The sequence below is a fragment of the Ipomoea nil genome, unplaced genomic scaffold (assembly GCF_001879475.1).
Source record: "Ipomoea nil cultivar Tokyo-kokei standard unplaced genomic scaffold, Asagao_1.1 scaffold0193, whole genome shotgun sequence".
NCBI lineage: Eukaryota > Viridiplantae > Streptophyta > Magnoliopsida > Solanales > Convolvulaceae > Ipomoea > Ipomoea nil.
Window position 1 is genome coordinate 1,112,723 of NW_017616621.1, and position 14,806 is coordinate 1,127,528.

A 14,806-nucleotide genomic window follows, 5' to 3' on the forward strand; every position below is an offset into this window, starting at 1 on the left:
GCAACCTCTTAAAGTGAGGGGGGCTCCTTGTGCGCAGTGAGCACCATTCTAGCATCTATGGTTCATGTTTAGTTGAGTCACCATGATCATCCTCCCAAATGCTCTGTCGAGTGAGGGGGGCTCCTTGTGCGCAGTGAGCACCGGTCTAGCATCTATGGTTCATGTTTAGTTGAGTCACCATGATCATCCTCCCAAATGCTCTGTCGGGACCTTGGGGTTGGGGTTCAACTTTTTGGAAGAATGATAGGAAGTGATTCGGATGTGACAATCAAACACATATTTTCATACCAAAAATGAGGCAAGTGGAATCATGCTGAGAAAAAAAAAAAAAAAGAAGTAAAAAGTAATGATATTTCTAAAAGAAAATTCTATATTTATTATGACACTCCGAAAATTAATTCTTTAAATGCGAATTAATTACTTAATTAATTCCTATTTGCCTTACAATTCCTTCATAATTCCCATTGAATATAGTCAAGGGACCTAGTTTGACCAAATCCCTTAGTCTTTTAAATGTGATCAATGGGTTAGACCTTGTGCTTTATTTCTTGTACTCAAGTGTTTAATTAAAAGAATTTCTCCTAACTTGTTTGTGGGAAGGAGAGGTCCATTTGGTATTTTCACAAGTCCTAAATTGGAACCCAAGATATTTCCTAGACACATTCACCCTAGTCTTCCACACTTAGCCAAGGAAAAACCTCTCTCTAAATTCTAGCTTATCCTCCAAGCTACCCTAAACCCTCTCATTCTACCAAGAAAACTCCTCACCTTATCACCAAGGAAACCAAGCAAGATTTCACCTTTCACCATCTTCAAGCTTAGGAAGGATAAGTTTTAGGCTTCTATAGTTTTATTTCATAGTTTTTCACCTTCTTTATCTAAGTCTTTTCTCTTTGCTTGGTGGGTTTTAGTTTGTGTAATGAAGATAACTTGGAAGAGGACCTTCAAGAAGGATCTTAGGATTTCGGGAAGTGTTGAACAGGCTAAGAAGGTAACCCATGTCTTACAAAATCTATTTATACTTGCTATTATGATTTATTGATGCTCTTGAGTGATTCAATGCATATTCTCGTGATTATGCTCACTGTTGCAAAAATCGCGCCTAGGCGCTAGGCGGCCTAGGCGCCCGGCTAGGCGCTCGAGGCGCCCGCCTAGGCGTTCAAGGCGCCCGGCCTCCTAGGCGGCCTAGGCGCCCGGCTAGGCGTTCTAGGTGCCCGCCTAGGCGCTCTAGGCGCCCTAGGCGGTCCCAAGGCGCCTAGAGGGCGCCTAGTGATTTTTTCAACATTGATTATGCTTTTATAGAGCTAGTATCTAGGGTTCTATAATGTTATTTATTTATCTATTCTATGTATTCAAGTCCCTCTTGTTGTTGATGTGAGTTTTGAGGTGTTTGGACTTGAACTTGTGCATTCTAGCAATTTTTCCTGAAGTGGATTTCTTCTCTATGTTTCGGTACCAGCGGGCAAGGTTGCAAAAATCGCGCCTAGGCGCCCAGCCGCTGCTGCGAAGAAGGCCGGAATCGGCCTCCTCCGCGGCCGGCCGGCTAGGCGGCCGCCTAGACCGCCTAGCCGGCTGAACCGGCGCTTTAGTTTTTTTTTTTTTTTTTTTTTTTTTTTTTTTTTTTTTTTTTGCGTTTTGAATTGCGAAAACTTCGGGAAGGCATAACTTTTGACTCGGTTGTCCGTTTTGGACAATTTTTTTTTTTTTACAGAAAGCTATTTGAGCCCTAGTTTCAATACCATCTATTAGCAACTTCTTAATACTCTGCAAGCTAAATTTCTTCCATTAATGAGGAATCATTAAATCTTAACCAGCAATGAATTTATTTTTTTGCATACGCAACTATAATTAGTTTGGATAAAATAAAATAAAGTAGGATGTAACTCTAGAAAACGCAAAAATTATACAATTGAAAAATCAGCTTATGTAACTGTTAGGAATATAGCGGAATAATGCAGAAGCGAAGAATCAAAAATTGAGAATTATAGAAGTTAAATAATAGGAAAATATGTAAATGAAGATAATTATATAAATGACAAATGAATCTAATATAAAATGGGAAAATATAAAATATATATATAAATTCTCAAAAGAGAATAACAAATGAAATATATATATATATATATATATATATATATATATATATATATATATATATATATTTGTACGTGAGAACAAAAACAAAGAAGAATGAATTCAAATGATGTAAGAGGTGTGTTTACAAAGCAAAACATCAAAACTATTTATACATTTCAAAAGAGATAATTGTGCATGTAAAAATGGGAACATGTGTACGTGGTTGATGGATGGTGCGGCATGCAGATGCTACGTGGTTGATGTTGCATGGAGAATGGAAGACTAATTCTTCAAGGATTTGAGGCACCAAAATTATTATTTCCCAACAATCTCCACCTTGGATCAAATCCACTGTGGGTATTAATAACTGGATCACCATCAACCTCCTGTGTGACTGAAAGAGCATAAGCAACGAAGTTGTTTTCATCATCACTAGCATACCTAGCAGGTTTTTTAATTGTCCTCCTATGACGATCTTGGGCAATAGAGTACTCTCGTTGTGGCTCGACGAGAGGTGCGATGCTAGTAGATGCATCATCTTTAGTATTACCATCGTTGGTAGTAATACTATCAATAGGCCTGAACTCAAACTCCACCTTCTCACCAGTACTATGCGTCTCATCTGTACTGGGAACTTTTCCAGAAGAAAGTAGTGCATTTTCGTCAAAAGTGATATCTCGACTCAAAATGATTTTCCGAGAATCAGGAGACCATAGACGATACCCTTTTGACACAGAGGCATAACCAAGGAAAATGCATTTGACAGCTCTCGGGTTTAATTTACCCGTATTGAAATGAGCATAAGCAGGACATCCAAAAACTCTTAAGATAGAGTAGTCAACAGGATTACCTGACCAAACTTCCTCCGGAATTTTGAAATCAAGGGATGAATGTGGAGATCTATTTACCAAATAGCAAGCAGTAGAAACGGCGTCGGCCCAAAAATCACGCCGTTTCCATAACCCAGCATTAGAGAGCATACAACGAGCTCTTTCCAATAGAGTCCTGTTCAAACGTTCGGCAGCACCATTCTGCTGGGGTTTACCAGGCAAGGTCTTGTGCCTGGCGATTCCATTTGCCGCACATAAGTCATTGAAATCTGACTCACAGAACTCCAAGCCATTGTCTGTCCTGAGCTTCTTGACTTTTTTACCTGTTTGAGTCTCAACAAGTATTTTCTTCTTCTTGAAAATAGAAAATGCCTGATTTTTATATTTCAGGAAATAGACCCAGACTTACGAGAAAAGTCATCAATAATAGACATAAAATATCTACAGCCTCCCATAGACTGGAATTTAGTTGGTCCCCATAAATCAGAATGTATATATTTCAATACATCTTTGGTACGGTGTGTAGCAGTAGAGAAACTAACCTCTTTTATTTCCCAAAAATACAATGCTCACAAAATTGTAATTTACCCGTACCTGAACCACCAAGGAGGCCTTTTTTGCTCAGGAGATGCATGCCTTTCTCACTCATATGCCCCAGACGCATATGCCATAATTCAGTGAGATCCGCATCAGACATCGATGAGGATACCGCTACTGAACCGTCACAGTACTGCCGTGCAAGACGTACAAGCTTCCAGAACGAGAAGCTTTCATGAGAACAAGAGAACCTTTTATGACCTTCAGAACTCCACCTTCAGCTATGTACTTGCACCCCAAAGATTCCAAGGTGCCCAAGGATATCAGGTTGCGTTTCAAATCAGGAATATACCGAACATTGGTAAGAGTCCTGATAACGTTATCATGTGTTTTAATCTGAACACTTCCAATTCCACTAACCTTGCATTGGGTATCATTACCCAGCAAGACAAGATCACCATCAACCGGTTCCAGAGAGACGAACCAGTCTTTGTGAGGACACATGTGGAATGTACAACTAGAGTCCAGAATCCACTCGGTTTCGCTCCGTTTGCAATCGGAGCTAACAGATAACAAAACATCGCCTTCTGAATCACTTTCAACAACACTAGCTTCAGCGGACTTCTTTTCTCTCTCTTGCTTGTTTTTCAACTCGAAGCATTCAGTCACATCATGACCATGCGTCTTGCAGTACTTACAGGACTTATGTCCTTTGGACTTGGATTTCGAATTTTTATTGCTACTCTCGGTTTCAAGTGAACAACCCCTTACGGTCAAGCCTTCACCTTTGTCCTCAGACTTAATTTCAAAGTCAAACTTTTCTTTGGACAATAGGTTTGACTTAACATTGTCGAAAGTAAGGGTATCACTACTATTACCATACAACATAATTTCTTTGAAATGCTTGTATGATTTAGGGAGAGAAACAAGCAATAAAACAGCACGATCCTCATCGTCAATTATGACATCAATATTTTCCAAGTCCAATAAAATAGAATTGAATTCATCCAAGTGAGATTTAATAGAAGTACCTTCCGTCATACGGATTGTGTACAGACGCTCCTTCAAACGCAGCATGTTCGCCAGAGTTTTGGCCATGTAAAGCGTATCCAGCTTGGACCATAAATCTGACGCAGTCGTCTCACTTACTACCTCACGTAGAACCTCTTTAGACAGACACAAAAGAATGGTTGAACGTGCCTTGTCATCCAAATCTTCCCAAGTTTCATCTGTCATTGTAGCCGGTTTCTTCTTCTTCCCAGCTAGCGCTTTCTTCAAACCGTTCTGGGTTAGAACGGCTTCCATCTGAACCTTCCAGATAGAAAAGCTAATTTTTCCATCGAACTTCTCGATATCGAACTTGGTAACAGTCGATATCTTTGAAAATAACTCTCAATTAAACCTGGCTCTGATACCACTTGTTAGGAATATAGCGGAATAATGCGGAAGCGAAGAATCAAAAATTGAGAATTATAGAAGTTAAATAATAGGGAAAATGTGTAAATGAAGAAAATTATATAAATGACAAATGAATCTAATATAAAATGGGAAAATATAATATATATATATATATATATATATATATATATATATATATAAATTCTCAAAAGAGAATAACAAATGAAATATATATATATATATATATATATATATATATATATATATATATATATATATATATATATATATATATATATATTTGTACGTGAGAATAAAAAAAAAAAAGAAGAATGAATTCAAATGATGTAAGAGGTGTGTTTACAAAGCAAAACATCAAAACTATTTATACATTTCAAAAGAGATAATTGTGCATGTAAAAATGGGAACATGTGTACGTGGGTGATGGATGGTGCGGCATCCAGATGCTACGTGGTTGATGTTGCATGGAGAATGGAAGACTAATTCTTCAAGGATTTGAGGCACCAAAATTATTATTTCCCAACAGTAACCTAACACATACCGTTTTCTAACAGTTATTTTACTATGAGGCAGGCCGAGTCATCTTACATAGACACTTCTGTACGTGTATTCTGTGACTCATTAAGTTGAAAATAAAAGGTTAAAATGAATTTAAGTGGGATAGGGTTTAAGAAACATAATTAGTCTAGATGGTTTATAGGATGGGTTGGAAACTCACAAACCTGGGTTTGAAACTCACTAACTATAAATCCCTTTTAGCATTTTAGGCTAAACGAATTAGGCTTAGATGACATGAAGGAGTGAGTCTTGAATTAAATGTATACCCATAAAGCTTCGGGAGGAGGAATTCACTCAAAGGATAATAGGGGGAAACACACAATGATGCAAGGATAACACGAAAATGGTTCGCTCGCAAGGTAAAAGGTAGGCTCTAGAGGGTTACCTGCGGGCTCTTCCTCCACCAAACCTTCGGTCTCAGCTTGCGACCGGCTCATCAGGAACACTCTGCCCGAAGGCTTCGTCCCAGCCACACCTCGACCAGAACTCCCTCCCGAAAGTCCACTGGAACCCGAGCTAGGTGGCAAGGCTCTCTGATTGGATTCAAGCCGGCACTCGAAAGCTTTGTGGCCCCTCTCCCCACACGTGAAGCATCGAAGCGCGTGCCCATGGCAATCCTTCCCAACGTGATCCTTCCCACATCTCTTGCATCCAAAAGTCCTCACTGGTGCTCCATTCTCGACCCGAGTCGATCCTTGAGACGGAGGAGGTGTGGGTCTGGCTTTGAAATCTTGTTTCGGCTTCTTGAAACTATAGGACACACTTCCTTCACTTCTCTTCTTAGCAAACTCAAAAGACCCCCGCTGAAGCTGTTGCACTCGATACAGATCTGCTACACTCAGATAGGCCTCATTTAGCGTCCTAGGCTTGCTCACAGTTAATGCCTTCCGGGCTTTGTAGTTGAGCCCCGCCACAAACTTCTCCACCTTAGCCAACTCGGTGGGAACCAACATCTGAGCAAAACGGGCGAGCTCAAGGAAATGCTTGTGGTATTCTACCACAGATGACGACCCCTGCTGAAGATGTAAGAACTCCTCGTACATGGCTGCTCTAACGTAAGATGGATAGAACCTCTCCCTCAACTTGTCCTTCAGAGCAGGCCAGTCAAAACCAGGCTCTTCTTGGCACGCGTGGCCCTCGTGCACCCACCAGAGGTCGGCCTCGTGGATGAATTAGAAAGAAACAAACTCCACGCGGCGATCATCTGGGCAACCCACAACAGCGAAGATCTTATCAAGGGACCGGATCCACTCCTCAAGTAACACGGGATCTTCCTCTCCAGCGAAAACTGGCGGCCTAAGCCCTGAGAATAAGCGTCCCACGTCTCGATTCCCGACAGGCAGGGTGGAGGTGGAGGGTTGTAGTTATGCAAGAGGGCATCACTCAGCGTCTGCATCATTTGGGTCAGATGCTGCAGGTTCTGAGCCAACTGCTCGTTGGTCGGCGTCTCCGGGGTACGGGCACGATGACGAGGCGGAGCCATGGCGAGACTTCTACACAAACAACACTGTTACGGTAGGCACAAACAAACCACGCACCCTTACCCGGCGCTTAAGACGAGAACGCTAAAACTAAACAGAAGCAATGAAACAAACACAACAAACAACAAACAACTCAAAGTTCACCGCACGTCCTAGAAGTCCTAATTCCTAAACACTTAGGTACTTAAAGGTCATCTTATGGTCTCAAACCACACTTAACTTCTTAAAGTCCAAATCCTAACGTCCTAGGCTCAAACCTAGGCTTTGATACCAACTGTAACACCTCCGATTGTTACCACATTTATAAAACTTAAATTCAAATCAAAACATCTAATCATCAAGACATAAAGCAAGCGGAAGCTATATAAAATCGGTATGTGTTATGCCACACCTATCTCAAATATAGGTGCACAGGCGGGAAAACTAACAAGTCTATCAACAACAGTAAATGTCTAGGCACACAGGCCATACAGGCCAACAAAAGGTAACATCTAAACATGATAGCTACTCTATCTAGAGATCCACATCTAGCGCTCTCAGCATCTACTCAAAACCTGTAGAATCAAGGGATAACACCCGGTCAGCGAATATTGCTAGTAACCCATCAATACTCGTTAAATAACATATATAGATAGATATAAACAAAACCATTTGGAAAGGGAATACAGTATATATCATTTCTAAACCAAAGAGAGAAGTCAACACCAAAGACTCATCAAACACTCTCAAAAGAAACGAGGATCATCACCCTCACGACATCAACAAAACCACAAACATGAGAGACAACAACTCAGGATAGATCCTACTGATCACAAAGTATAATACATCAAGACATGCTCATAAGCAAGGAAAAAACATTCACATGGTGACAACTACATGTCACGGTGACAACTACATTTCACAAGTATCACAGTTCAAACCTTATGCCCTGTTCCAACCTTATGGCTACCCTCGGCCTTATTTCGGTTCAACCATTACCTCCTAATGCCACCCTGTACTTCTGAGTCCAACCTTATGCCTCCGGGGACCGTCGTCCCCCCACCCACATTACCACCTACATCTCAGTACACGAGGGTACCATTAATTTCATTCAAACAACTACCTACATGTGAGCAAAGCTCGAATACAACCACCGATCTTAATCATAGTCACACAAGGACATCATCATTACCAAGAAGACTAAGACTCAACAATAGTCTTAATCAAGTATCAACAAAGGCACAACGATTTACATACCATCATATCATAGGAATCAATAAAGAGATCACAATAAAGACAGGAGACCATACTCAACGACAAAGGATTACAATTCAACACCAAATGATTGTCAACACAAGTTGCCAATCCCAATACGAAGGAACAAACCACACATACTTGCATTTCAACATCAAGCTAGCATGCTTATCAAACGGGTAAACCAAAAGTAGTTCCAAAGAACATTCAAGACTCACGTTAGCCCAACGAATCACAAAGTCAGACCCTTAGCACGATTCAAGACACCAAATCCTACATGGATTCCTAACACACCGTTCTAGACATACGAAACATCAAGAAGACTCACAAATAACCCATTAAATCAACAACGGGAGGTCAAAACATCAATACCGAGAAGAAAGAATCACGGGGAACAAATCCCCGAACATCACCAATAACGTTCCCCGCGGGTGGGGCCACGGGTGGACCACCACCCGCGGTTCCGCCTGCGGGTACATACCCGAGGCAGCCCTGTACCCCGCGGGTGGGGTGGCGGGTAGGCCTCCACCCACCGTTCCGTCCGCGGGTACACCCTCCTGTACACAATAATCCCTTCGGGGATTTTCATCAATAAGGCCAAGTTCAAGTCCAAAACACCTAAACTCTCACACACAACAACAATATGACTTGAACCCAAGAAATAGCCAAGCAATGGCATTCAAGAACCCTAAGAACAAGCACTAAACATGCATCACCACAAAATAATGCATCAAATCTCACAAATCAATACAAGAATCACAAGTAGAAGCCAAGAATCATCATATAGTAAGAAAATAGGTTTTGTAAAGCATGGTTTACCTTTATAGCCTAACAACTTCCTCTTTTCACCCTCAAAAGCCTTACCTAGAGCTCCTTTTCCACACCAACTTCTTACACATAGTAAAACACAACAAAGATCCTAACTTTAGAAAAAGACACATAAAACGAGGTTAGAAACACCAAAAAGCCAAGGATCTTACCCTTCCCTATGCTCAAGATGAAGAAAGTAGGAATCTTGGTAGAAAATCTTGCAAGACTTGGATGCTCAAATTCTAGCTTGGAGAAGAAGCTAAATCATTTTAGAGAGAGGCTAGAGTTTTTGTGTTTTAGGTTGAAGGGTGAATGAAATGAAAGAGTCTTGCTAGGTTAGCTTGAATCAAAATCCTTAGGTAGAAAGACATTCATACCCTTACTAATGTTGGAAAGACAAGGGAACAAGGGCACAACTCAAGAAGCACAAGGTACAACCCTTTGACTTAAATGACTAGCCAAAATCTAGTCCCTCGACTATTAAATTTCAGGATTTTTAGGAATAGATTAGCAAAGAGACTTGGATTAATTATATTCTTCATTTAATCCTCGATTAGTGTTTGGATTTACGGGGTGTCACATCCTCTCCCCCTAACAAGGACTTTCGTCCCCGAAGCTTGGGCACGACGAGTCCAACCAAATGGGTAGCAACGAATCAACAATGTGACAAAAAGGAAGCAAAATGCCATTAAACAAGACTTCAAGGATCCAAAAGGTATAAGATTTTTCAAGAACAAGAAAAATGCAAGGTTTCAAAGGTCGCAAAAGGAGTTTCTCAAGCAACACAACACTAACACTACCTTATGGACAGCTAAGAACCTTCTACATCAACCCTAAACTCAGAACAACTAGATTCTAACAAAGCAAAACAACTAAACCGACTACTCAAACAACAAGCTAACTACCAAAGCAAACAAGAGAAACAACTAAACACAGCCAACAAGCAACAACTACCAAACTGCAAACAAACAAACGAGAGAAGAAACGAGCTTACCCCAAACTCCGGCCTAAGAGGAATCATCCTCCGAATCCTCGGCATCCTCGTCTGAATCCTCTTCAGCTCCACCACGACTAGAACCAGCCTCCAACCTATCTAACCTCTGATTTACAGTAACAAACTGAGCCTTCATGAAAGAGAACCTTCCTCAATCATCTGATTCTACTGTCGAAGGAGGGTCACCACACGTTCCTCGTGTGTCATTGCATCATGCTCTTTCTTGGTCCTTACTTCCTTCCTCCTTACGTTCTCTTCGCTTTCGGAGTCACTCTCCTCAACCTCCTCTGCTTATCCTCCTTCTTCTTCCTCTTCTCTCGCTTCTTCGCCTTCGTTCTCAGCATCTCCACCCAAGCTCTGCACCGCTAGGTTCAACTTTCCAGCAGGAATCTCAAGCTCTTCCACTAAAGAACTCCTCTCGGCAGGGGCTTTTCTTGCGACCTCTTCAAGAGTGATGTAGTCACCATCATCCAGCTGAAACAGATTGCAACTTCGGAGATTTGTGGCATCCAGAACCATCTTGCCCACCGGCTTGGGCACATAGCCTTCAACACTCACCCCCTTCTTAACAAAGATCCAACTTAAAACCATGCCATAAGGCAAACTCTTCCGGTTATGATTTCTACAATAGACCATATGTTACAACATCAACGAAGGAAAATTGAACTTCACCTTGTATTTCAGATAGAAAGCAAAGGTGCACTCCAGTTTACCCAACAAACGACTCTTATTGTTGTTAGGCAACAAACAATCCGAAACGAGCATTACCAAAATCTTTTGCTCTGCAGAAAGCCACTTCCTCTCAGGCCTCATGGCATGGGTGAACTCACCAGTTCTTCCCAACAGATAACTCAGGTAATTCCGATAACTCATGCTGCTTGTCTCAATCCAAGAGTCACCACTGTACTACGAGACTCCCGTAGCTGTCAAACTTAAAAGCTGAGTCAACCGCTTTTCGGTCAAGACAACTTTTACACCTCCTACCTTCGAGGTAACTTCCAATTTCCCACCATCTTTGGTCACACTCATGTGATGATAGAACTCATTTACCAAACTCGGGTAAGTCTCAGTCCTAATTGTGAGATACCCATCCAACAAACCTTGGTAATTCAACAACTCCAACAAAGAATTCGAAAAAGAGTTAGGATCAAAAGCTTTACCTTCCAAGACTAGGTAATGGGCATCCACCCATTCCACTCTTCTCGCAGATTTAGACCTTCTAGGCATGATTTCGAGATGTCCAAAGACCAAAGTAGACCCAAGCTTCTCTTCCTCTTTCTTTTCCCTTTTTCTCCTCTTCTTTCTCGGCTTCTCGGCTGGGCGACGGTGTGGCGGAGCAGCGGCGGTGACCGGCGAACTCCGGCAGCTTCCGGCGAGGCAGGGCGGCGCCGGGTGGTTGAATCGACAGGCAGGGGTGGTGCGACGGGGTGAGGGGTGGCTTCTCAGCTACAGCTCACGTGTAGGAGGGAAGAAAAAGAGAGAAGGGTTTGGGGAAAAATTTGGGGAAAGAAGGTTTTAATTTGGGGATTTTTGGGTAAGTTGAAAATAAAAAGTTAAAGGGAATTTAAGTGGGATAAAGTCTAGGAAAGATAATTGGTTTAGATGGTTTAAAGATTGGGTTGGAAACTCACAGACCTGGGTTTAAAACTCATTAGCTATAAATCCCTTCTAGCTTTTTAGGCTTAACTTAAGAGGTTGACTATTCTAAATTTTAAGTTAACGAATTAGGCTAAGATGACACGAAGGAGTGAGGGGTTTGAATTAAATGTATACCCATAAAGCTTCGGGAGGAGGAATTCACTCAAAGGATAATAGGGGGAAACACACAAAATGATGCAAGGATAACACGAAAATGGTACACTCGCAAGGTAAAAGGTAGGCTCTAGAGGATTACCTGCTGGCTCTTCCTCCACGAAACCTTCGGTCTCAGCTTGCGACCGGCTCATCACGAACACTCTGCCCGAAGGCTTCGTCCCAGCCACACCTCGACCGGAACTCCCTCCCGAAAGTCCACTGGAACCCGAGCTAGGTGGCAAGGCTCTCTGATTGCATTGAAGCCGGCACTCGAAAGCTTTGTGGCCGCTCTCCCCACACATGAAGCATCGAAGTGCGTGCCCATGGCAATCCTTCCCAACGTGATCCTTCCCACATCTCTTGCATCCAAAAGTCCTCACTAGTGCTCCATTCTCGACCCGAGTCGATCCTTGAGACGGAGGAGGTGTGGATCTGGCTCTGAAATCTTGTTTCGGCTTCTTGAAACTATGGGACACACTTCCTTCACTTATCTTCTTGGCAAACTCAGAAGACCTCCGCTGAAGCTGTTGCACTCGATACAGATCTGCTGCACTCAGATAGGCCTCATTCAGCGTCCTAGGCTTGCTCATAGTCAACGCCTTCCGGGCTTCGAAGTTGAGCCCCGCCACCAACTTCTCCACCTTTGCCAACTCGGTGGGAACCAACATCCGAGCAAAATGGGCGAGCTCAAGGAAACGCTTGTGGTATTCTACCACAGATGACGACCCCTGCTGAAGATGTAAGAACTCCTCGTACATGGTTGCTCTAACGTAAGATGGATAGAACCTCTCCCTCAACTTGTCCTTCAGAGCAGGCCAGTCAAAACCAGGCTCTTCTTGGCACGCGTGGCCCTCGTGCACCCACCAGAGGTCGGCCTCGTGGCTGAAGTAGAAAGAAGCCAACTCCATGCGGCGATCTTCTAGGCAACCCACAACAGCGAAGATCTTATCGAGGGACCGGATCCACTCCTCAAGCAACACGGGATCTTCCTCTCCGGCGAAAACTGGCGGCCTATGCCCCGAGACTAAGCATCCCAGTCTCGATTCCCGGCAGGCAGCGGCGGATGTGGAGGGTTGTTGTTATGCAAGAGGGCATCACTCAGCGTCTGCATCGTTGGGTCAGATGCTGCAGGTTCTGAGCCAACTGCTCGTTGGTCGGCGTCTCCGGGGTACGGGCACGATGACGAGGCGGAGCCATGGCGAGACTTCTACACAAACAACACTGTTACGGTAGGCACAAACAAACCACGCACCCTTACCCGGCGCTTAAGACGAGAACGCTAAAACTAAACAGAAGCAAAGAAACAAACACAACAAACAACTCACAGCTCACCGCGCGTCCTAGAAGTCCTAAGTCCTAAACACTTAGGTACTTAAACGTCATCTTATGGTCTCAAACCACACTTAACTTCTTAAAGTCCAAATCCTAAAATCCTAGGCTCAAACCTAGGCTCTGATACCAACTGTAACACCCCCAGTTTTTACCACATTTTTAAAACTTAAATTCAAAGGAAAACATCTAATCATCAAGACATAAAGCAAGCGGAAGCTATATAAAATCGGTAAGTGTTATGCCACACCTATCTCAAATATAGGTGCACAGGCGGGAAAACTAACAAGTCAATCAACAACAGTAAATGTCTAGGCACACGGGTCGCTAAACTAGGCACACAGGCCAACAAAAGGTAACGTCTAAACATGTTAGCTACTCTATCTAGTGATCCACATCAAGCGCTCTCAGCATCTACTCAAAACCTGTAGAATCAAGGGATAACACCCGGTCTACGAATATTGCTAGTAACCCAGCAATACGCGTTAAATAACATATATTGATAGATATAAACAAAACCATTTGGAACGGGAATACAGTATATATCATTTTAAAACCAAAGAGGGAAGTCAACACCAAAGACTCATCAAACACTCTCAAAAGAAACGAGGATCATCACCCTCACGACATCAACAAAACCACAACATGAGAGACAACAACTCAGGATGCATCCTACTGATCACAAAGTAGAATACATCAAGACATGCTCATAACAAGGAAAACACATTCACATGGTGACAACTACATGTCACAAGTGTCATTGTTCCAACCTTATGCACTGTTCCAACCTTATGGCTACCCCCGGCCTTATTTCGGTTCCAACCATTACCTCCTAGTTCCACCCTGTACTTCTGAGTCCAACCTTATGCCTCCGGGGACCGTCATTCCCCCACCTACAACCACCCACATTACCACCTACATCTCAGTACACGAGGGTTCCATTAATTTCATTCACACAACCACCTACATGTGAGCAAAGCTCGAATACAACCACCGTCTCAATCATAGTCCCACAAAGTCATCATCATTACCAAGAAGACTAAGACTCAACAATAGTCTTAATCAAGTATCAACAAAGGCACAACGATTTACATACGATCATCTCAAGATATCACAATAAAGACATGAGACCATACTCAACAACAAAGGATTACAATTCAACACCAAATGATTGTCAACACAAGTTGTCAATCCCAATACGAAGGAACAAACCACACATACTTGCATTTTTTTTTTTAAAAGGTTCATCTTATTATAAAAACAAAGAAACGAACAAGGTCTCGCCAAGGCCCAAAAGTGACCAAAGCTAACAAAAGACAAGGACAAGGCCCAAAAGTGACCAAGTCTACAAATAAAGCATGAGGGCCTAAAAGGCAACAAGTAAAGGAGAAAACTCTAGACTACTAAGTGGGCCCAACACCCATAAAGCAAGCAACCTGAAGCTGAGTGAGAAAGCTAGACAATTCCTGGGCGTCATGCCCTACACAAAGGGTGGGAACGATGCTCCAGAAGCCATGACGGACCAATTCCACCCTCAAGCGTCAGGTCGGTCCCCCGCGGTACAGAGCTCTGCATTTTTATCCGAGGGAACCTATATGACCATCCACAGGAGCAATGAAACCAGCCGCCAAACCCAAACCACCCTCATGCGTTGGACTGATCCCCTCCGGTACAGATCTCTGCATTTTTATCCGGGGGGACCGTGAATAGTCCGCCACATGAGCAATGGTACTCACCTCCACCCA

The 14,806-nt window shown here is 42.8% G+C and overlaps 1 long non-coding RNA gene across 1 annotated transcript; it reads right to left on the minus strand.

The window, feature by feature from the left end:
- Window positions 1–1,773: 1,773 nt before the first annotated feature.
- Window positions 1,774–5,437, minus strand: LOC109188407. Its single transcript, XR_002055413.1, has 3 exons — window positions 5,387–5,437; window positions 3,928–3,931; window positions 1,774–1,921 (listed from the first exon to the last, which is right to left on the minus strand). It is a non-coding gene; the product is annotated as an uncharacterized LOC109188407 (long non-coding RNA).
- Between the last annotated feature and the right edge of the window lie 9,369 nt (window positions 5,438–14,806).